Source organism: Mirounga angustirostris, unplaced genomic scaffold (genome assembly GCF_029215605.1).
Source record: "Mirounga angustirostris isolate CCGP_5_RB_7025 unplaced genomic scaffold, mMirAng1.0.hap1 SCAF_14, whole genome shotgun sequence".
Taxonomy (NCBI): Eukaryota; Metazoa; Chordata; class Mammalia; order Carnivora; family Phocidae; genus Mirounga; species Mirounga angustirostris.
This window is the reverse complement of record NW_026991722.1, coordinates 78,677,564-78,702,236: the sequence shown is the minus strand read 5'-3', so window position 1 is coordinate 78,702,236 and position 24,673 is coordinate 78,677,564. Positions and strand designations below refer to the sequence as shown.

At 46.5% G+C, this 24,673-nt stretch overlaps 1 long non-coding RNA gene across 1 annotated transcript in view; it reads left to right on the top strand.

Moving 5' to 3' along the window:
• The first annotated feature begins 692 nt into the window (after positions 1-692).
• LOC135362452 (uncharacterized) overlaps positions 693-24,673 on the top strand; it is a 29,364-nt gene continuing 5,383 nt past the window's right edge. Inside the window, exons 1-5 of the long non-coding RNA XR_010407186.1 lie at positions 693-708; positions 16,939-17,028; positions 17,722-17,847; positions 18,138-18,284; positions 20,620-20,727. This is a non-coding gene — a long non-coding RNA (uncharacterized LOC135362452). The remainder of the gene's footprint in view (positions 709-16,938; positions 17,029-17,721; positions 17,848-18,137; positions 18,285-20,619; positions 20,728-24,673) is intronic.

Genomic DNA, 24,673 nt, shown 5'->3' with positions numbered 1-24,673 from the left:
GCAGCTAGTCTACAGATCACACTTTGAGAAGATCATACATACTATGTAGACGTACGGCCACAACTCACCTGTGATGGCAAAGTCAAGGCTGAGAAAAAGAAGGCTATGGTCTTGGACAAAAACGCCAAGTCCTTAGAATGTCCTGGAGATGAATATGCCCCATTTCCACGCTTCCTTGGGTCTGAAGCCCTGCTTTCTATCACCTGTGGGACCTGAAGAAGCCAAGCCAAGGGATATTTTTTTTTCCCTTCATGATATTGTTATCCAACATGAAGGAGCATTTGGGGAACGGGGGTACATAAAGTAGAGTGGGGCAGGGAGGTCAAGAGGAAGAGGGAGCAGCCCTTCCTGACCGCCTCATGGCCTGTGAAATATGCATGCACATTTGTTCAACTGTCTAATGTCCGCCGCTCAGTAGGGTGGCCGGCGCTGCTTTGTAGCCAGCTGGGTGTGTGTTCTAATCTTGGCTTTGTCCCATGCAGGCCATGTGACCTTGGACGGTAGACTTAAGCATTCTGAACCTCAATGTCCACATCTGCAAAATGGAAGAGTTATAGAACCTACGTCATAGGATTGTTGTGAGGATCGGTTATCCAGAACACAGTTCTCGAGTAACTTCAACAGGCCAGGCATTGTTCTAGGTTCTGGAGACCCAAAGGCAGCCAACACAAGCAACAATCCTGCCCCTCTCCAGACATATTCTAGTAGGTGGGTACAAAGTTCTTGGCATGAGCCGTCTGCAGGCATCATCCTCCCCCATGTCACAGACAGGGACCGTGGGGGTTCAGAAAGTTTACATCACTTACTCCTGGTCACGCAGCTGGTGAGAGTTGAAGCTAAGATTATTTTTTTTAAGGATTTAATTTATTTATTTGAGAGAGAGAGAGAAAGAGCACACAAGCAAGGTGAACAGCAGAGGGAGAGGGAGAAGCAGGCTTCCTGTGGGGCAGGGAGCCCGATGCAGGGCTCAATCCCAGGACTCTGGGATCATGACCTGAGCCGAAGGCAGATGCTTAACCAACTGAACCACCCAGGTGCCCCTCGAAGCTGAGATTTGATTTCAGTCTGCTGCATTCTGAGGCTCCTGGTCTCCAGGCTCTCCTTCAGACTGGGGGACAGGCAGGGAAACCCAGCTCCATAACAGGGGCAGAGCATAGAACTGGCCAAGTACAGAAAAGAGGAGAGTTGTTCTAGAGAGTCCACATGGGGAGAGAAGACAAGCTCAGGCTGGCTTGGCCCATGGTGTTGTTCCTCTAACAAAGCATTTTGTCTCTCCCTTTCCCTGGGAGACTTGGGGTTAATCAAGAAACCCAAACAGGGATGACCCAAGCTTGAACTAGTCTGGCAAGGAATAGTACAAGGAAGAAATCAGCCAAGAGCTGAATCCATTCCAACAAACAAGGGTATTTCTTGGGCATATGCCAGGAGGGCACCAATGCCGAGAGCCTCTAAAGTGTAGTCTGGAGGAGGAAGGAGAGAAACGGGAAACTTATTTTTGACGTTGGCACTCTCAGAGATGAGAAGGAACCTGCCTATTCTTAGCTGCGTCTGGGGGCTCGGCGAAAGCTCTCTTGCTGAATTATAGACAAGGCGAGCATTTATTAACTCTGGCCCCATTGCAGCCTGGCTGCTAGGCAGATTCCAGGAGATGTTATCTGGAAGGTGCATCACTGTGTATAAATATTTCAGAGGTCAGGACCCAACACAGAGTTTGAACTTTCAAGGGCCTGAGTGTGTTTATCAAGGAATGGATATTTAGGCTTCATTTCTGGGTGTTGGGTAATCTGGAAATCACTTTGGATGGCTGCTCAGAGCAAACGCTGATTGCCTTATGAGGCCTGGGATGAGGTCCACGTAGCATTGAAAAAATCTGCTTCCATGGTAGGTTCTGGCTTTGCATCCTTAGGGCATCTTCCACAGGCAGGAGTCCGCAAATCAAGAAGTTCAGGGAACCTTCCGCTTTGTGAGAATCTCCTAATGAAATGCTTGGAGATCTTGTTTAAGGTAAATCTGATTAGGAGACAGCGGTGAGGCCTGAGGACATGGGTAACAAGCTCTCACGTGGTGTTGATCCTGTTGTTCACGCCCACCCTTCCTGCAGCAGGTTTCTAGAGTCTTCCGACCTCTTGGTGCCATATTGCTTTTTATACCATATGGCTGGAAAATCCACTTTGCAGCAGTGAGAAATGTGTTTGGCGGTAAGTAACAGAACATCTAGCCTCAGTGGCTTGGATAGGGGGTTTCAGAGCAAATGCATAAAAAATCTAGGGCAATTCCAATAGCTCACTGCTAGCATCGGTGATCCGGGTCTTCTGTTTTTCCTTCCCTGTTCATTTTCATGCTTGTAACCCCATGCAAAGCACCTCTTGTACCTTCAAGCTGCACATCCGCATTCCAGGGATGTGGGAGCATCCCAGGAAGTATGAGCAAACAGCGAACCATTTCAGAGACCTTCAGCTTATGTCACATTAGTCAGCACTAAGCGACATGGATGCCCCTCGCTTCCTGGAGCCTGAGATCACAAATATTAGTAACCGAGCACCCCACTGCCCTGCAGTTTGGGGGTGGGTATGGGGGGGCAGCCGGTAGCCCCTACCACCGTGCTGTTCAAACTGCTGGGCCCAAATATACACAACTACCATTTGAAGACACAGAGCACCAAGGAGCATTAAAAAAACTAACTCTGATCATCAAGGACTTAGTATGTACTAGGAACTGTGTTAAATGCCTTTTTACACAGATTATTTTGTTTAGTCCCAAAAATTCTTTGGAGTAGAGATTCTTCATATTCTCGGCGACCTTACTTCAATGTCTCAAATGTGTTGTGTTATTCTCCATCACTGTGTCTTTTCACAGGCTTAGCCTACTGCCTAGAACGTTCTAGATCCCTTGGCCCCGTGGCATGCTGGTAGGTGATTACTAACTGGCTCTTCGGGGGAGGGAGGCAAAAACAAAAAGCAAAACCTGATCTGTAGCATTTGCCAGTTTCTGTGGTGTAAACATGGCCACTGTGGCCAATGTCCAGCTATACACATGACGTCACCGAAACATGGGGTCGGGAAGAGAAGCCTCACCAGCTCAACTGGTCATTAAGGAGCATCCCCACCATCTGACTATAACACTCACAAATGATCCTGAGAGCACAGAGGTAGTAGGATAATGAGGACGTGATGAGTTTTGAGAACGTATTACTTTTTTTTTTTAACATAGCATATTTAATTTTATGTATATATAATTTAGTTCTTATTAATGACAGTGCTCAGTGAGCAGCTTGCAAAATTCCTGAGACGAGAACTCTCTCTGCTCACGTGGCGTATGGGCCAGGTCCAGCCCACGGCGACTGCAGCCTCACCAATGCTTCTTCTTCCTCCGGATCCCATTGCAATCACTTTGTAGCAAAGCCCCCCACGGAGCGCCCATCATGGACCCTCACAGCACATAGCTCACCTTCACCAGGTCAGTTAGAATTATGATTTTGTGTTTATTTGTATGAGTCTTTGGATCATGGTTATTCTCTTCCCTGGACAGGATTCGGTTTCTTCCTCATCATTGTATTTGGGGCACCTAAGTGTCTGGCACGTAACAGCTATGTAAAAGTCACTGTCAACGGAATGAGAGCAAAGAGAGTTAAAAAAAATATGCCTGATCACTGAGCTGGGACATATATACTCAGGACTATCCAATTCCAGAGTTGTGTGTAAGTGTGTGTGGGTGTGAGTGTGTAGCTTCAGGATGGCAGTTGGCAGGGTAAGCTGACCTACAGATCGGAAGAAATAGCTCTTGATAATTGAGTAACTTAACATCATGACAGGGTAACATATGTGTTACGATTTAATCTTTAATACATCCTTTGGAATTTTCTTCTCAAGACTAAAAAACTAAAAATCCTGATTAACTCAAGCAGATGATAACCAACCTCTTTCCTGTGATCAATTAGTGGACAGGCACATGGCCCCGTTCTGGCCAATAAAACATGAGGAAAGTCTTGGGTGTCCATGGGAATGCTCTCTTGCTCTTGAAAAGGAACACCGAAAGGACAATAATGAAGCAGTGATATAACACGCAGATTAACGATGAGCTCTCTGGAGTGGGAAGGGAGAGAAATGTGATTGGAGGTGGATACACAGAAAGATCCAGTAGTGTAAGTCCTGTTTCTAACACTGATCAGTAAGTTATATGAACATGAATTTTACTATTCTTGAAACCTACTAGGTACATGATGTGTAAGTAACATATAATTAAATAAAATCATAATATATGTATATGTGTATGTCAGTACTTGTTTATAGGAAATACTTTAAAACAAAAATATGAAAAAAATCCCAACGTGGGGAAAAAATAATCTGTTCTACCTGGACATTATTGTGTCCTGGTGGGAGGCTAAGAAATATGCGAGTATAAGAGGGCCTTAAGCTGGAATCAGATCTACTCTTTTTTTTCTCATCCTTTTAACAAAAGTTCTTTGAGCTCCTATCTACCCAGCATGGAGCTAGCTGTCAAGAATACAATGGTGAGTAACGCCAAGGCTTTTGGTGATGAGTTTGAGCCACTGAATGAGCCAAGGTCGGGATTGCTCTACAGCTGAGTGATCTATTCTGCCAGATTTTATATCTTACAGATGCATATGTATACGAACATTCTGATATTGGACATGAAGTTTAACTTTGCTGCTTGCACCTGAAGTCATCCTAGTAGACACAAGGAATGCAAGCAACATGCTTGCTTGGCTCATGGAGAGATCCCCACACCCCATGTGTTTGGCATATAGTCACACATCAGGTTGAAGCTTGGTCCATGTGAAAGCATCCCTATAGGCTACAAGATAGAGGGACAGGAGGACAATGAAGCCATAGCAGGCTCCAGAAGATGTCCCAGCAGGACGGATTGGAGTCCAAGAGAAACTCTCTCAGGTCATCACTGGGCAGAAATGAATCGATGAGCTCCAGTAACAAAAGTACAGCTTAACGCTGCATGCATCGTGATGGAAATGTTGTGTGACCTCTTGCTTGGTTGGACCTAATGAAACTTTTGTCTGTTAACTAATAAGTTAACAGAATTTGACAGGTAAAGCCACTTGAATGATCAATTATAAAACCGCAAATAAGTGAAATTGCATTAAAAAAAACAAAGCCGAGGCTTCAGGGAGAGCCAGTGGGAGGTTCGTGGAAAGCCTACCTGAGCTGACAGTGAGGGTTTGGTTACACCTGGCCCCTCGTTCTCTATGCTTTTCTGCTAGTAAGTTTCAACTGAAACTTTACTTTGCATGTCCTTACCCAGGTTCTGGGGAAATAAGCTGACCGACCTGACATTTGATGCTCACCTTTAATTTCCAGCTTGAGTGGGTGCTGAAGAAAAGCCATGTATAGTCGGACAGTAACCCTGGGGTCAGTTTGGTGCCTCAGTCCATAAGCATTCATTGAGTGCTACTGCATGCCAGGGCTGTTCTTGGTGCTGGCAATGAATAAGGCACAGTGTCCCTTCCAATAATCATGGATAAGATGTATCGAGCACTTACTCTGTGTTAGGTACCATTCCAGGTGCTTTACATTTATACATGAAACCCTTAGGAGGTAAGTGAAAATTTTATCCCCATATTACAGATAAGAAAACTGAGGTCCAGAGAGGTCAAATAATGTCCTAATATCACCCGACCAGTATACAGAAAGCCAGTAAGGGAAATTAATATGTCCAAATCTGAACCACTGATCTTTTCTGGGACCTGTGTCATGCCCAGCCCAACCCTGCTCTGCGTACCATACAAGGGTTCCTCAACCTCAGGACTGCTGACATTTGGGCTGGATCGTTCTTCACTGTTGCAGAAGGAGGGCTGTCCTGTGCAAGCGTGTTTAACAGTCTTCCTGCCTCTACTCACTAGATGCCCACAGCACTTCCCAGTTCATGGCAACGCAAACCATCTCCCGACACTGCCCAGTGTCCCCTGGGGGCAACATCGCCCATAGTTGGGAACCACTGAGCTACACCTTCCCAACTTGGTTGACAGCTGCTACCTCCTCTGATTGCTCATCCCTTAAATGCTGGACTCACCCCCAGCTTTTCTCTCTCCCCGACCCCCATGCCCATCCATTAGGAATCTGGACCCTGAGGGATCTGCTCCCCATCTTACCCACACCCCTAGTGTCTCTTCCTCCTCCTGTAAGAACGAGTCCTAGAAGCTCAGGGCCCAGTCTTATGACCTCGTTGAAACTTAATTAATTCCTGTCACCATATACAGTTGCATTGGGGGTTAGGACTTCAATATATGGGGTTTGGGGCCACAACTGAGTCCCCAGTACCAGGCATACTCATGTTCTGTTTGCACTGACTATCCCCTGCACCTGGAATGTCTTTCCACCAGTGATCTGTGTGGATCACAGCTTCACTGTTTGCATGTTCTTACTCAAAATTTCCCTTCTCTGCAAAGCCTCGATGGACCACTCCAGTGAAGGGTATTTGTCCCCCTCACACATTCTTCCACACTTGGTCTCTCTCACTGTCTTCTACATCATCATTTCTGCTCAGCACTTACACCTTCTAATTTCCTGCTGAGTTTGCTGATTTATTATACTCACCGGTAACTGTCTTGGGGGGAGTCCCATGAATGCATGGGCCATTGTCTGCCAAGTACAGTACCTGATACAGGATCCATGCCTAACAGTCAGTAAAGAAATGGGTGAGGGGGCGGGTCCAGAATTCAAGCCCAGAAATTGTGGTTCTGGGATCCATGCTCTTAACGTCTAAATGATACTGCCTCGTAGACTGGGGTGGGAAGGAGATAAGTAAATAGATAATGTCAAATCAATGTGATTAATAAAATGACAGAATTATGTGCAAAATGTAAAGGTAGCAGAATGTTATTACCTTCACCTGCCTGGGGCATGTGTGTGCATGTGTGCACGCGCATGTATCTTGCGGAGCGGGATAATATTGGAAAAGAGTTCCCAAAAGAAAACATGAAGACACTTGCTCTATTAAAACATCAAAAGTAACTTTTTATTACAATTACAGAAGAATACATGTTGGCTGTCAAAATACCAGAAACCACAGATAAGCAAAAAGAAAATAAATCACCATCCTCCCATCACTTTTTATTAAGTTCGTATGTATGGTTTCCAGAACAATATTTGTATTTTTTCCCTTTAATATGAAATTGTACTATAAATGCTAGCTTGTATTCTACTTTTTTAACTTACCCATCTGCCAGGGGCATCCTTGGATGGGTCTGGAAGGATGAAGAGGACTTCATCAGGCTGGCAGGACAGAAGCAGAAGTAGAGGGATATGTGAGATATGGACAAGGATGGGACAACTTGAAATATAAGGTGGTGGGAAAACAGGCAGAGGATGTGGCTAGAGAGGTGGGGTAGAAGAGAGGTCAGGAGAACTCTGTGTGCCCCAGCAAGAGCATACCTTTGTCCTGTGGGCAGGCCAATGTTTCCTGAGGTGTGGAACATAAGCCATCAGTGGGATGGCGGACGGTTGTAGGAGGTAAAAGAGCAACACTAAATCATATATAAAGAAAGTTGTTCTCTTTCTCTTTCAGTCCTTCTAATTGAATAGAGCGGGAAGTTTCGGTCAGTGTTAATGTGTCTTTGACTCCTTTCTAGAACCTGCAGTCTCCCTTCTGCAAAACAAGAGAGGAACCTCAGGCTCAGAGCCTTGAACAAGCACCAGTATCTACTCAGAATGTTATAAAATAATTTTGTCTTCTTGCACTTACTTTACTATCATTAGATCATCTATTCAACAATATTGAACATCTACCAGGCACTGTTCTAGGTGTTTCTATTTATGGCAAGTTAGAGTGACTTCTACTTATGGTGATACTGGTATTACGGTATAATATGATTATGGTATGATATTTCTTTGGAACATGTTATGATCGGAACTGTGTCCCTCCCCCACCCCTTCAAAGTCATATGCTGAAGGACTAACCCCGGGTACCTCAGAGTCCAACTGCACTTGGAAATAATGCCCTTAAATAGGTAAGTGAGTTATAAAAGATCATTAGGGTGTGTTCTAATCCAATAGGACTGGTGTCCTTATAAGAAGAGGAGATTAGAACACAGACACATGCAGAAGGAAGGCCACATGAGGACACAGGGAGAAAGAAGGCCGCATCCACCATGAGCACCAGGGAGTGGAAGTGTTCTCCCATTTTTCTTTTCTTTTTTTTTTCTCTGCCTCACTCCCTGTCAAGAATCCAGTTAAAAAAGGACACACCTCCATCACTCCCAGGAGAACAATATTACAAAACTGCAACCAACTCTTAGAAAGAAAAAAAAATCCACCCCCCAGCCCAGCCCTGTCCCTTCAGGAATTATTTCTTAAGCCTGTCTAATTCCCGGTTGGGAGAGGAGATCACAGGTGGTGTTGGGTGAGGAGATCACAGGTACTGTTTGTTCTGGGGGCCTCGAAAGAGGAGGCCACAGACGCCTCTTTGCAGAGAAGGTGCGGGCAACAATTTCATTCTTTAAGGACTGCCTCGTTGCAAGACACATAGCCTAATACCCTGAGATGCCCCACTGTCAGGAAAATAATCGGGTGGCATTTGGAAATGAAAGGACCCCACACTAAGACAGTTGTTTCTTTGGAGGCTTGGTGATGCTGAAGAGATATGGCTGCCACAGACAATGGCCAGACTGACCCTGGACCCCTACCTCATGCACACACACACACACACACACACTGTAAGCGTCACCCACCATAAAACCTGGATCCATCCCTGTTATCCCTAAAACAAGAGCTGATGTTCATGAAACACATTTTGCCATGAACTGTACTCAGAGCTTCACAGGGACTACTGTACTTAAGGACCTTCGTGCCTCTTAGCAGCCAGTAAGTGGGGGAGCTGGGATTTGCAGCCAGGCAGTACAACCCCTAGGGCTTCATCACAAAACTATAGGAAGCATTACAGCATCTTTACCAATTAGAATAGTTTGGGGGACGCCTGGGTGGCTCAGTCAGTTAAGCATCTGCCTTCAGCTCAGGTCATGATCTCTGGGTCCTGGGATTAAGCCCCGCTTTGGGCTTCCTGGATCAGTGCAGAGTTTACTTCTCTCTCTCTCCCTCTGCCCCTCCCCACTGCTTGTTCTCTCTCTCTCTCTCTGTCTCTCAAATAAATAAAATCTTTAAAAAAAATAGAATAGTTTGGGGCACAGAGTAGGCATTTAATAAAGTGATTGAATGTCACCAACAGACACATGAAAAAGTGCTCAACATCGCTCGGCATCAGGGAAATCCAAATCAAAACCTCAATGAGATACCACCTCACACCAGTCAGAATGGCTAAAATTAACAAGTCAGGAAATGACAGATGTTGGCGGGGATGCGGAGAAAGGGGAACCCTCCTACACTGTTGGTGGGAATGCAAGCTGGTGCAGCCACTCTGGAAAACTGTATGGAGGTTCCTCAAACAGTTGAAAATAGAGCTACCATATGATCCAGCAATTGCACTACTGGGTATTTACCCCAAAGATACAAAAGTAGGGATCCGAAAGGGTACGTGCACCCCGATGTTTATAGCAGCAACGTCCACAATAGCCAAACTGTGGAAAGAGCCAAGATGTCCATCGACAGATGAATGGATAAAGAAGAAGTGGTATATATATACAATGGAATATTATGCAGCCATCCAAAGGAATGAGATCTTGCCATTTGCAACGACGTGGATGGAACTGGAGGGTATTATGTTGAGCGAAATAAGTCAAACAGAGAAAGACATGTATCATATGATCTCACTGATATGAGGAATTCTTAATCGCAGGAAACAAACTGAGGGTTGCTGGTGGGGGGTGGGAGGGATGGGGTGACTGGGTGATAGACACTGGGGAGGGTATGTGCTATGGTGAGCGCTGTGAATTGTGCAAGACTGTTGAATCACAGATCTGTACCTCTGAAACAAATAATGCAGTATATGTTAAGGGAAAAAAAAAAAGATAGTAGGAGGGGAAGAATGAAGGGGGGGGAAATCGGAGGGGGAGAGGAACCATGAGAGACGATGGACTCTGAAAAACAAACTGAGGGTTCTGAGGGGGAGGGGGGTGGGAGGATGGGTTAGCCTGGTGATGGGTATTAAAGAGGGCATGTTCTGCATGGAGCACTGGGTGTTACGCACAAACAATGAATCATGGAACACTACATCAAAAACTAATGATGTATGGTGAGTAACATAACAATAAAAAATAAAGTGATTGAATGAACGAATGAATGAATGAATGCATGAATGAATAGCAAGTGTTTAGTTCACATCTCATGTTTTTTGCATCTTTAGATCTCAGAACACCTTTATCAAGATAGAGAAGAATGTCTCTTTACAATGTCTCACTCTGGGCACCCCACACTGTGAAGTGGGTCTTGGGTTCCCATCCCACCCTAGGGAAAGTATGAGTGCCACAGGCTTAATTTAGCTCTGGTTAAGTACTTCTGGTTTCTCCACATTCAATTTCTTGCAGTGGAAGACCTCGTTTGGATGTGGGGGTTGAGGTGATCCAGAATCTGGGAGATCATGTCTAAGAACGGCTTTGGGGCCTGCCCTCTGTGGTTTCAGCCTTCAAGATTCTGGTGCTTTGAAACTACAGGAATCTTGCTGCCTGAGTGTGGGAGAGGGGCCAGACTTGGTTGCTAAATCCTCCTTCCCTTTCACACCTGTCTCCCCACCTCCTCCTCCCCGAGCTCACCTCCTGCCTCAGCTCTGGGGCTCAGGCCTGCTCCTCTCATGCTGGGTATTAAGAGTGAGTGACAGGCTCTTACCACACCTCATACCTCAGAGGCTTAGCACAAGTTCTGAGGTGTTTGTGGAGCCTCTCCAGCATGGATCTCCCCACTCCCTGAATCCCTCCTAAAAGTGACAGGGTGAAAAAAATAGTGTCACTTACCCAAAAGCCTACACATCCTTCTTCCTTGCCAACATGAGCTGATTCTGTAAGGGATGGCGATCCCAAGGTCTGGTGAGAACGAGAGACCCTTCCTGAGCCTTGGAGACGAGTATAATGGGTTCATACTCCCTAATTTTCTAGTGACTGATCCTGGGGTGAATGTGGACTCAGTGCCGGCCAATGAAATGAAAGAGGAAGCCTGGTGCACACAAGAGGCTTCCCTCTCTGGTGCAAAAAAAAAAAAAAAAAAAAAATGAAAGGCAAAATTTTATGCAATGGTTACATAGCCTCTGCCCCTACTTCCTATACTTTGGGGATATTCTACCTGAAGCTGCTGCAGCCATTTTGTGGCCATGAGGCAACAAGAATGATAATGGGAAGCCAATAGTATTAAGGACGGTTGAGCAAAATGGGAAATCAATCTGGGTTCTCGGATGATATTGTGGAGATGCTGAGTCCACCTACCGAGGAAGGGTGCCATGGTAAGCTCCATGAAAGACACAGTGGGTGACCATCTATAGCAGGGCAAACCATGGTCCATGGGTCAAACCTTGTCTTCTGCCTACCTTTGTAGATAAAGTTCTATTGGAGTACAGCCTCACATCCACCCCATATTGTCAGTGGCAGTTTTGCCCAATGACACCAGAGCCCTATAGCTGTCCAGAGCCTACATGGCTGGCAAAGCCAAAAATAGTTCCTATCTGACCCTTCCCATGAGATGTACTGTCCCCTAGTCTTCACGACTGGGACAAAGAGAGACTGGGGAGTGGTGTTGGAGTATATAAAGGTTATGGGCTCTGTATTCAGACCACTGAAGTTCAAGTCCTGACTCTGTCTTTAATAGATGTGTGACTTATAGGCCATTGCTTAACCTCTCTGGGCCTCAGTGTCCTTCTCTGCAGAAAGGAGGCGTCATAATCATCATTCCTCCCTCAGAGGTCTTGTGTGGACATTCAGGGAAAGCCCATATGTAAGTAAATAACTCAGCATAATGGCCAGAGCCGGCACTGTGCAAATGCCCAGGACCCTCAGCTCTGTCACCTTGTGAAGGCATCTTTAAGAGCCTTTAGCTGGACATGACTTAGGGACAAAGCTGCCCAGCTGCACTGAGTGCAACTGAGGACATTCCTGTGATTCTGGGCCCCAAGCCCCTGGCAGTGCCCTTCGCATGAGGCAAGGACACATTCCATCCAATTATCCTTTTCTGCACACCTCAGACCTTTGGTTTTCTAAGGGAATTCTCAGCTTCTGGAAGGTGGTGAGTCACAGTGCTGGGAATGGAAGCAGTTACTCCCTGGCCAAATGTGGCCTTCGCCTGCTGAGCAGGGACAGGGGCTGTACTCCAGGAAAGCCACCCAAGCCGCTGACCCCTCTGTCTTCCTGTGTCCCCCAACCATCTGGGCAGCAGAAGGCTGCTAATTGGGGCTCTCTGGCCCCAGACGTCACTGATGATGCAGCCCAGGGAGTGAGCCCGGGGAGCTGTTGGCATCTTGTCCCAGGGAAGCCACGGGGAAGAAACCCTCCCAAAGATCCGCCTAACACGCCTTGCAGAAAGGCCATGTGCCAGGGACTGTGGCCAGGGTTCTGGCGCCTACCGTCTCAACGTGACCATTTCTAGCAGATGTCTCGGGTGTGACTTCCAGGGGGACCAGAAGACCCACTGGTTGGACTCCCCAAATGTATGAAAATAAAAACTGCGTTTTCTCAGCACAACAGCTCGGATGCATGGTGCCCCCAAGCCGCGTTCTGAGGCTGACCCCGCAATGGTGCACCTACTCCACAGCGTGCATGGCACTGTGTGAGAGCCTGTCCGCTCATCCTCCACCCTACTCAGTTTCCTTTCTCTTTCCTCCAGCCTCAGGGCCTTTGCACTTGCTGCTCCTCCGGACATATCCGCAAGGCCACTCCCCCACTTCCTCGAGGTCTCTGCCCAAATGTCACCTTATCAGAAAGACCTTTCCTGACCACCTGTTGACAACACACCTCTATCTGACCGCCCATCACTCTTTCTCCTGACCTTGCAGTTTTTCTTCTTAGAACTGATTACCACTTGCCATGTTCAACATGTATACCCTTAACTGTTTGTCTGTTTATTGTCTGTTTCCCAAATCTTTCCTTTATGACGTTCCAGGACACCAGGGATCTCATCTGTCATATTTACTGTGCATCCCCAGGTCCTCGGCTGGTGTCTGGCACACAGTAGAATAAATAACTATTTTTTTGGATGGATCAATGCATAGAGCTGATAGTAATCTTCTACGCAAGCACCCCTTACTCTTGGATCTCGCACCAAGTTGCATCGATGCTAACTAAATATTCTGTGGGCATCGCTATTATTATTAACGCTAATAATTCTATTGCTGCAACATGAATTTTATATTAATAACAATGACCGTGGCAGCCACCATTCCAGTTGGCTCTATAAAACACCAGATTAAGATTAAGGCGCAGCACCACAAGATAATGTGTGTTATTATCCCCACTTCAGCAACACATAACTGGGAATCTCTAGGAGAGTTGTTTGAGGCTCTCCAGATGCTAAAATGGCTGAGCTGTGGTTCAGACTCCAATCTGTGTGACTCCGGTTTAGAAAGCATTGCACAAAGGCGAGGTTGCCCCTGTTAGCTTAATTCTCTGGGACCCTGTTCTCTGCTCTGAAAATGCATTACCCTTGAAAGATGGGTCTTTAGGCAGCTGTAAACGTTCAACTCAGTACCACACGCACCATGGCCTGGAATGTGGCAGGCATTGCTCTAGTCACTGATGGAATACTTGCTATTCTGACATTTTTTTTTTTTTTTTAAGATCTTATTTATTTATTTGAGAGAGGGAGAGAGGGAGAGCACGGGCAGGGAAGAGGGGTAAAGGGAGAGAGAGAAGCCGACTCCTGCTGAGTGGGGAGCTCAAGGCAGGGCTCAATCCCAGGAGCCCGGGATCGTGACCTGAACCAAAGGCAGACTCTTCACCGGCTGAGCCACCCAGGTGCCCGCTAGTCTATATTAATGCACATAATGCATGGGGTGCCCAAGTCTCACTGAGCCCCACTGTATGCCTGCGCTGTGCTCAACTTCTTACACACATGTTCTCACTGATCTTTACAACAGACTTTTAACATAGATAGGATATCCCCGCATTTTCCAAGATAGCTGCTAAGACTGAAAGACATCGCAAATCTTGTTTGGCCAAAGTCACACGGTCCGCACGGGGCGAGCGAGCGGTGCCATTGTCTCTCAATGTGGGAAACAGGAAAAAAGTCTTCATTTTCCATTCATGGTCAGGGGTGGTTTAAAAAAAAAAAAAGCAACACATGAAGGGTAATTAATGGAGGTTGAGTACAGCAAGGCATGGGTTTGTCACTCCCCAGAGTCATGCAACTGCCGAATGATCTCTCCTTTGTTTTGTCCCCCTTTTTGTCCATATTATGTATTTAGCATCTGGTTTTATGGTTTAACTGGAGAAATTATTGCCTTCAGCCAGTGTCGCAGAGAATGCCTTCTAACTCCTGGACATGGAAGAGCTCAAGATGGTGGTGGTTGGCGGGGAGCAGAGGGGTGAGAAGCATAGGTTGTTGGCAGCAGCCCCTGACCATTTAGTCTCCTCATGACAGGATGTAGCATTTCACGCTACAGATGGTTCCTTAACTCAAGAGGCTTAATGACCTCCAGTACCCCATTCCCAGTGCGCCCCCACTCTGCCCAGAAAAAACTCCATTCATTGTGTTTGGGACACATCCATACGCATCTCCTCCTCCCCTTGAGGAAATGGCAGGGCTGCCCATCTGTGTGTGCTCAGGCTTCATCTCCTTCTGGAAGATGCATCAATGCTTTCCAAATGGAAAAAACTCAGCAATCGTTTCCAAAAGGAGCATTCTTTGGGGGGGGATGAGTAGGGGAATGTCTTTCTTAGCAGCTTCTTTTCTTTGAGCTAGGAGAGCCTGCAAGGAGGATTCATGTCTTCCAGCTATTGCTCATGCCCTAGCTGGGGATCTGCTTGGTTGTTTGCAGAACATCGGACTTCTCTCTCCAGTTGTGTCAGAATTATTTAAAGGAGGAGACTTTAACTTGATTCCAGAAGCCCTTGAACTCAAGATCCATAACAGTGTTTCATGAATACTCTACTTTGACAGATTGACTGGCTAGCATAAACTATTGTTTCCATCGTGGGAAGCCAGTAGTCTCCAAAATAACCATAGTTATTTTTTAAATACCTGTTTTGTGCCAGATAGCGTGCTGAATACTTTGTAAGCATGCTAGTAAGTCATTATCTGATACCTCGATGACCCTAAGAACTTTTCAACTGTTGATCTCTATCTATTCTAGGTTTTGGACATTCATTTTGGAGATTCATTGATAGAGTAGCCAGGGGACTTTTTATGCAGATTATTCTCATCATGTCATTCCCCCATGCAAAGCCCCCAGTGGATTCCCACAGAGCCCCAGTAGAATCTAAATGCCTTGCCACAATCTGTCCCTGTGTGTTTTGATATCATTCCATGCTCATGCCCCCTCTCACTTTGGTTCACCCTCTCTTGCCTTTTGTAATGCTCCTCTCACAACCCAGGCTTGCTCCCACCTCACAGCTTTTGTGCTTGCTGATCCTTCTGCCTAGAATGCTTTCCTGCGGCTCATACAGGACGTGACTATCACAAGACAAAATGATGTCCATCCCATTTGGGTTTTAGCTTCGATATCCTATCTTCAGAGCTTGCACTTTGCCCAACTTATGGAACACTGAACCCTCAATGCTTAGCGCTCTGTGGATACTCACTTTGTGGAAACTCAATAGGTCATTGCTAATTCATTGGTTACTAAATTCGATGTTAACTTTTAACTTGCAAATAACTGTATATTTCCATCCACTAGACTTGTACTAATACAGTAGCCACTGGCCAAAGGTGGGTATTTAAATTTAACTAAAATTAATTCAAATCAAATAAAAATTTAAAATCCAGTTCATTGGTTACAGCAGCAATATTTCGATAGCTCGGTAGTCACAAGGGGAAAGTGGCTACCATATTGGACAGTGCACGTACAGGACATTTCCATCATCATAGACAATTCTAGTGGATAGTTCTGCACCAGAATGTAAACACCATGAGGACAGGGACTTGGTCCAACTTATGTATTCCAGAATCCTCAATGTTTAGCCCTTAGTTAATACTTAATAAATATTCGTTAATGTATTTATTATTAAATTAAGTGGTAGTTTACAATTTACAAAGTACGACCCATTCAACAACAGCAACTGATATTACAATAATAGTAATAAGTATTTACTGAGCATTTACTCCATGGACTTCTTTTCTTTTTTTCTTTAAGATTTTCTTTCTTTCTTTATTTATTTGAGAGAGACAAACAGCATGAGAGGGGAGAGGGCCAGAGGGAGAAGCAGGCTCTCCGCTGAGCTGGGAGCCCAATGCGGGGCTCAATCCCAGGATTCTGGGATCATGACCTGAGCCGAAGGCAGTCGCTTAGCGAACTGAGCCACCCAGGCGCCCTACTCCATGGACTTCTATAGGGGTTATCTCATTGACTGACCCCTTCACTGAATGAGATCATGCCGATGACAATCCTCCTTTCCATGTGGTTCTTCCACTACCAACAGCACACAGACAACATGGACTTTTTTTTTCTTTGGAAATTGGGAGTCATTCAAAGAAACCAGGTCTCCAGGTGGTATATTTGATAAGGACTTACTCATCTTATAACTGAAGAGTTGGTGCCCTTTGACCAACACTTCCCCTATTTCCTCCAGCCCCCAGCTCCTGGCAACCACTACTCTACTCCCCATTTGATGAATTCAACTTTTTTTTTTTTTTTTTTAGATTCCACATAGAAATGAGATCATACCATTTTCGTCTTTCTCTGTGTGGCTTATTTCACTCAGTGTAATGTCCTCTAGGTTCATCCACGTTGTTGCAAATGGTGGGGTTTCCTTCTTGTTTACCACCGAATAATATGCGCATCTACATATATATGTACACGCACACGTACACATACACACACACAATGGAATATTCTTCAACAGTCAAAAAGAAAGTCAGCATTCTTCCCTTTATGTTATAGGACAATGAAAACTGAAAGGCTAAAAACTCACCCAGCTGGTAAGCAACTGAGCTAGGACTGGAACCAGGTCTCGCCCTGAGGCCCAAACTGGTAAGTGTACCTGTATCCTCATTTGCATACTGGGCATCCCAGGCGTCTTTCAAGGGGGGAATCGGAGGCGGGGGGTGGGAGATGGGATAACCCCACTTCAAGGTGCTCCCTTTTGAGCCCGGTCTGCAGTGAGTGCAGATGGCTCTGGCCCCGTGACAGTGAGTGGAGGTTCTGAAAGTCAAAGGAACAGCATTGCGAAGTAGCAGGTGGGGGTTCCTCTTCGGACACGGTAAAGAGACGGGGAGGAGAGAGGTGCGGGGAGGACAAATGGAAGAAGAGGTGGCAAAATGGGAGCCCTGGAGACATGTACTAATTAAGGGCTTCATCACCAGCTCAGTGATGTGTCAAGATGACAGTCAGTCAAGCAGATAAGGGAGATGAGTTAACATCTCCTGGGGGATGCCCAGGCCTGAGACTGGCTTGGCAGACAAGAGCACAGCAGTGAAAAGGAAGCTGCCAGAAGGTTCTTTGCATGAAATTGCAGTGAAGGATTTGAACTGTGTGACACCCTGGTAGCTTTAACCTTCTCTCAGTTATAAGGTCCAGCAGACCTTGGAATGAATGCATGTCACTGGGCTCTAGAAATACCGTGGGGATAGACACCTGGAGCCATCTAGGGAAGTGTGGAAAGGAAATATGACAAGAATCACAACAGAGACCTTGGAATCCCAGTTCCTCCATGTTTTCCCTTAGGGCACATCGGAGGGTGATTTAACCTTCAGGCATGGCTGGATCCAGCAGCCCAACATGATGCCATCGAAAATGTTTCTCTCTCTCTCTTTCTCTGCACTACCTCTTCTGTGTTGACTGCTTTTTCAGGTAGGTCCTTGCTTTATTGTGTTAGGCTGGGTTCCCTCAGAAGCAGACACCGAGACAGGATTCAAGAAGAGATGATTTATTTGGGAAGTCATCCCTTGAAAACTCTGAAACGGGAATGGGAACATGAGGAGGGAAGGGAAGGGAGGTGCGTTCCTGAGCAGGTTATCACCGTGGGCAATTAATGTTCAATCCCACTGGGACCCCTGTGAGACCATAGAGACCACACCTCACTAGGGACCTCGGGGGTGGGGGCGGCAGGGAGATAGTTCAGAGCACATGCCCTGTTCCAGGGACAAGGGAGATGAGATACTGATTCTCCAGCACCCATCTGTGATTGTGCTGCCCGGGGCACTGACCGCACAGCACCTCTGTCTGCCCCATGCAAGGTCTGAGAGCATTAGAGAAAATCCTCAGATGGAGCATCTCAAGTGCTTGAGGTAGGAAGTGGGGCCAGTCAGTACTGGGAGTGGGGGGATAAGGTCGGGTATCCTCAGAGCCTGCTTCCCCTCTTCCCCTACAATTGTAGCCACTGTTCTGGGACTGAATCTTATTGAACTAACTTGAATCATATGCCCTTCCTTGCATTGAGCACTAGAACCAGCGGAGTGGAGGATGCCAGTTAGCCAAGCTGAAGGGAAGAGAATCAACCTTGCCCAAACCACGTGGACGGAGCGCAAGACGAGGCAGTTCCCCAGAAAAAAAAATTAGACAAAAAGGATCCCCCCCAGAAAAAGCTTTCTCCCCAGAAAGCTGAGAGAATGCTAGTCCTGCAGAAGCAGCAGACGGATTATTGATTTGTCACTCAACAAGTGATAACACTACCTTTGTCACCTTCCACCCCCAATTTAGACCAACACCTTTCCCAGATCAGCCCCACGAGGGACAGATGTAAAAGTATGGTTAGTCTCTTTCAACTGCTCACATTCTCACGAATACACACACACACGTGCACACACACTCATGCACACACGCACATATATATGTATGTACATATGTGTGTGTATATAATATATAATATATATATTTATATTTTATAGATTTATTTATTTTATTTATTTTTTATTATTTTATTTATATATAAATATATGATATATTTTATTACATATATTACATTATTATATATATTAATTTTATTTATTTATATAATATATAATATATATTTATATTGTTATTATTATATTTATATATAAATACACATAAAATATATATTTATATTATATATTTAAATATATATATCTTATATATATATTTATAATGTAAATATATATATATATATTTAACAGAGGTTTGAAGTCTTGTTACCAGTGTTTACATGAGCCTAATGGGGCCAAATCTCATTAACAACTTTGATACTGTTTGAGTTGGCTCTGGGTTCTGCAGAATGGGCAATATAACCACAATTCATGCCCCCATGTGGCACTGTTCAGTGACGGGATCTCAGTAAAGGGAGCTCTGAATCCTCTTTTTCCTCTTCCTAACTTGGCAAGTGACATCTGGGGCTACTTCCTCACAGGGCCCTTTGCATTAATGTAGTTCAAGTACTTTGGAAAGGTGCCTAAGTGATGGCCATTATACAATTTTCTTTTAAAGGTAGAGGAAATGACAATCAAAGAATCAAGGGGAGGGGTGAGGATTGGTGCCTCCCCTTACCCGCTGTAAAAATGTCAGAGGGCCCTTAACCCACGGTAATTGCAAAACAAACAGAGCTACAAAGCGTACAAAGCCCTAGTGCTGCTGGGAGAGAGAGCAAGGTCAGCCAGGAGGGCCTGGCCATCTTGCCTACATATTGTTCCTGGAACTCCAAAGAAATGGAAACATTAACCCCCGGTGAGTTGAATACATTGCCTGTAGCTAACAGAGACCTTGAGAAAGGAGGTTGAAACTGGTGCTGTTAAGAATCCACCATATCAGTTTGGTGCCTCTGGGCCCCTTTTGCTTATCCATATAATGGGAATCATCCTCTTTTTAGGATTCTTATGAGAACTGAATTAGATGGTGCATGCAATATGCATGTCCTGTAGCAAGGATTGCTGGCTGCTTTCTAAAATCCATTTTCACCTTCTTGAATAGCGCTGTATGAGAAGTTCTATCGAAACACACAACTTCCTAGAATAGACATCACACTTTCCAGGCACTTCTGCAACTAAATGTGGTCCTATGACTCAGTTTTGGCCACTTCAGTGTAAAGAGGAGTGCCCAGTAGCAGCTTCCGGGACCCATCCTAAGAGACAGCTGATGCATGGTCTTTGGCCTTTCTTTTCCTTTCCTTCATCACGTGCCCTGGAACATGGAGGCCACCATATTGAAACATGAGATGGATCTGTGGATGAGGGCTGTGCTGGAGGAGCAAAAAGATGGAAGGAACCTGGGTCCCTGACATGATACCACCCACATCTATTCTTCTGGATCCCATTCGTTCCTTTTAACACCACTATTAACTGGGGCTTCCTTTCACTAACAGCCAATCCCCAGCCCTGGTTCATTCACCTAGAATTTGGCAAACTCTACAAAGCTAGGTCTTGTAGACGTGCCTCGAGTCATATTTGGCCCACACTAAAATTCAGCATTTTTATTTTGTCTATTACTAAAATACCTTTCCTCACATCAGTCCCTCTAGGTAATAAGCATACCCCATCTTCCTTGGGTGTTGATTCTAAAGAAACTGCTTAATAGATATCCTTATCCTAAATTCTGTCTTGGAGTCTATTCCCCAGAGAACCCAGCCTGCAATAGAGTCAGCCGCTCCTCTTCCCTTGGTCTTCCTTCCTCCAGGGGCTGTCCAGAGGGAACTGGGACCACGGAAGGAGAGGCTGTCCTGTGGGTGCCGGAGTCATGGAGAAGACAGAGCCACTGCCTCCCCGAGATGCCTCCCAAAACACGGTGTGTCATGGCTCCCCCCTTAATCCCACCCTCCGGTATTTCGCTGGTGTCCCCACCATTGGCTGAAACTAACTGGAAACCAAGGGACACTAATGTGGTTTGCAGGGATCAGCTCCCTGCAATACAGAACAGAGGAGAGAAAGGAATCAGAACAGATGAGAAGACTGGCAGGTTAGTGAGTGGCTGACACGTCACTGTGTTCAATCATGCAAGCGCCAAACCAAGGCACATGTTTGGTATTTCCCACAACGATCTTACTGCCTGATACTTGCCATGGAACTGAGCCCGTATCAGAACACACTGACTAAAACCATCCCCTACACCGATCCCCTATTGTTGGACATTTAAGTTGCTTCTGCTTTTTCCCTTTTGTACTTAGCATGGCAATTTTCTAGATTGGTTTACACAGACTCCTTTCCATTCTCCCCCTAACACACCTCTCCCAGGCTTTGTAGGGCTAGTAGGTCATTGATTTCCCCAAGGAATCATTCACCTGGCAGTGAAAAATGAAACCAGGTAAGTGACTTGGAGTAATGAAAAGCTGGATGCAGTTATTCAAACCCAGGTCCATATGGTACAGACTGGTCTGGGAGTTGGATGGGCAGGCCATGGGGCTGCAGAGTGGGATGCAAGGCAGGCCCTTCTACTGCCTTCTCTCCCTGTGGCCACTGGCGAGACTTTCAGTGCTTGTGAGCTGGGTGACGGTAGCTGATTGCACCCAGCCTGGAGCCTCCTCTCTTACCCTCTCTGCCGCCTTCTTGTTCCTTATAGAAAACCTGGGCGGCCTCAGATGCCAAGTTCTCTTGTGGTATGAGTCAATGGGAAGAAAACCACCCTTAAGTAGGCTGAGCAATGGTATCTTATTCAATAGAAAAGGAAATAAACTCTCACTATGAAAAAATGGCTCAGATAATGCTCTGTGCCTTTCGGGAGTAACTTGGGCTTTCCCTCTGGGTCAGTTGCTTGTCAATATCTGTGTGACTGTTAGAATTCTTTTTTTGGCGGAGGAGATTCTCATGCTGAGATTTTTGTGCCTGGAAAAGGTGCCAAGTCTTTGGGGTTCCATAGGGATGGTGGAGGGTAGAGGAGAGGGGGAGTTTAGCATTTGGGGGGGCTCACGACCTACATCCCTCTCTGCCTGTCTCTAGAACACGGGCATCCAAACCTGGCCTCTGCAGGGGGAAAGATTTCTTCGATCCCTGAAGAAATCCCCACTTGACAAAGAATAGGAGCCACAGCAAGGATAATATTTACAGAATGGCTCATGCCTGGCTTTCCATGGACAGATTCATGACATCCTTACAGCCCTGGAAAGTCAGCTGCCATTATCACCCCCTTTTACAGATGCTGAAGATGATGCACAGGGAAGTTCATTCACTTGTCCAAGCTCCCCCAGCTAGTCATAGCAGAGCCCAAATTTGGACCAAGGCAGTGAGTGAGGCTCCAGAGTCTAGTCTTCTGCCTCCCTAAAACTTCATGCTGTCTGTCTAGTGCAACATCCTTGGACATGCCATGGCTCCACACGGCAGCCTGCGTGTACCTGCTTTGGACACTCAACACGGACTTGGCAGGCAAGCAGACGAAAGGCATCCTTCTACTTCTTCCAGTGGAAGGGGCATTGGCGTGGGAGTCAGAAAACCCAGATTCTTCTCCCCATCTCTTGCCACCTTTAGTTGTGTGGTCTTTGATAGTCTTTAAATCACTCCAACCTCGAGTTTAAGCTCATCTGTATCCAAAATTCAGCAGAGGTCTGTGCTGATCAAAATCCATGGGCTAACTGAAAAAGAGCACCCAATACGATGGAGTGTTTGTTCCCATTTTATAGATGGGAAGAGTGAGGAGAAGAGAGGTCTGGTCACTGTACCACATCACTCTGGAGTGAGGGATCAGGATGGTGCCTGGGAGCCTAGTCTCATAACACCTGCCTGGTTGTTTTTAGTTATACCAGGATGACCCAAGGAAAGGAGGAAACAGTACCCTTCCTCTGAATGACCACCTCACCCAGGGGTTGCTGGTGCTGAGTTTGTTCTGTCTGCCCAGTGACCCCATCTACAGTCAGAATAGACCAGGAAACATCTAGCTGGCTCTGGAGTCCCCAAAGGTGGCAAATCAGAGAAGCTGCACCAGCCTCTGTCTGTCATGGGAGCTGCCCCAGGATTGAAGTTTAGACAAACAGTGTTGATTCAACGGACTCGGGTAGGAGGCCTCTCGATCCGCGTGGTTAGCACCCTTAGACAAAGAAAACGTTTACGCACTGTCCAGGCTTCCGCGTTTCCTTTATTTGTAAATGCCTCCAGCCCAGTTTTAATCCCAGAACATCAACTGGCCGAAGAGTGGATCTGGGAAAACATGTAAGGCATCAAAAGGCAAATTCAATTGCCAGGGGATTGAGTCTGCAATGGGTTTGCCCACGTGGTGGGAGGCTGTGCCCCTTGTGGATCTGATAGGAGCAATGGCCCCCACGCTCTCCTGCATTGCCCCCAACACACACAGGCATGCGCAGCCCTGGGACCCAAAGCCACCTACCCACCTTCCGTGGCCCCAACCCACCTGTTTGTTCAGTTCTAAGTCAGAACACGGAAAGCTCTGGGCAGGGGTGAGAAGATTAGAAAGGGATGGTTCGGAGGGAGCAGCAAGGCTCCCCTTATATACGAGGTTGCTGGTCCCTCCTTTTTAAATCTGGGGTCCACCTTTATTTCCAAATCCCAACTGAGTGCCTTCTGAGAAACAATCATCTCTCTCACTGCCTCCACCTCAGGTCAAGGGCAGGGAAACGGGAGCCCAGGAGCCCATATCCAGGCTTCTGCAAGCTAAGAATGGTTTTTACATTTTTAAATGAACCCCTTTAAACTGGTTAGATCAGTCCCTACACAATAGTCTCCATCTTGCCTCTTGGTCCACAAAGCCTAAAATATTTACTCACTCTCTGCCCTTTGCAGAAAAAGTTTGCTGACCCCCTGATGTAAGTGAATCAATAGGTCATCATATCTGCCACGGAGACGTCTCTTATATTTGCTCATTCAATCTGCGGGGAAGTAACTCCCGATCTCTAAACTTTGGCTTTCAGCTGTAACTGGAGAGAGATGATCTTCCCAATCACACAAAGTTCATGTAAGGCATTAAATGAAACAATGCCTTTGAAGCTGAGCTCCTTTCCCAGCAGGTGTTAGCAGTACCTGTCTGCCGAGGACTGAATGTGTGTGTCCCCCGGCATCTAACGGTGACATCCGAACTCCCCAAGGAGATGGGATTCGGAGGGGGGGCCTTGGGGAGATGATGAGGTCAGGAGCACGGAGCCCTCGTGAATGAGATTAGTGTCCCTAGAAACGGAGTCCGCAGAGAGCTCCCTTGCTCTTTCGGTCACATGATACACCCTGCTGGCACCCCGGTCTCAGGCTTCCAGCCTCCACAACAGGGAGAAATAAATTTATGTTGTTTAGAAGCCCCCCCCCCCCCCCCCAGTCTACGGCGCTTGGTTATAGCAGCCCAAACGGGCTAACATACTATTTCCTGCGGTGCATGGGGCAGCCCCCGCCACGGAGAATCACCCGACCCCAAATGCCACTAGGAGTAGAGAAATCCTACTCTAGAGGGGGCCTATGTGGGGGTGGGGAAGCATGGAACGTTCTCTCAGAGCTGAGGCCCAGACTGGGGAAGGACCCCGAGCCGAGGCCGAGTTGGGTGTCTCAGAGGACAGAAGACAAGCAAGCAAATGCACGAGCAAGGTCTGCGAATGGTGGCCCTGTTCCATGGATGCTCCATGGCCTCTTGGTCACAGCGAGGCCACCTGCAGCTTCAGGGGACCAGTCCCTTTGTGCCAGTGGCATCTTACCTCAAGCACATGCCTCTCTCTGCTTGTCCCTGACCCCTGCTCAGCGTCCCTAACGTGCCCACGACGAATGGGAAATGGTGGCTCAGTGCTCTGGAGCCTCCCAGACTGCCTTCA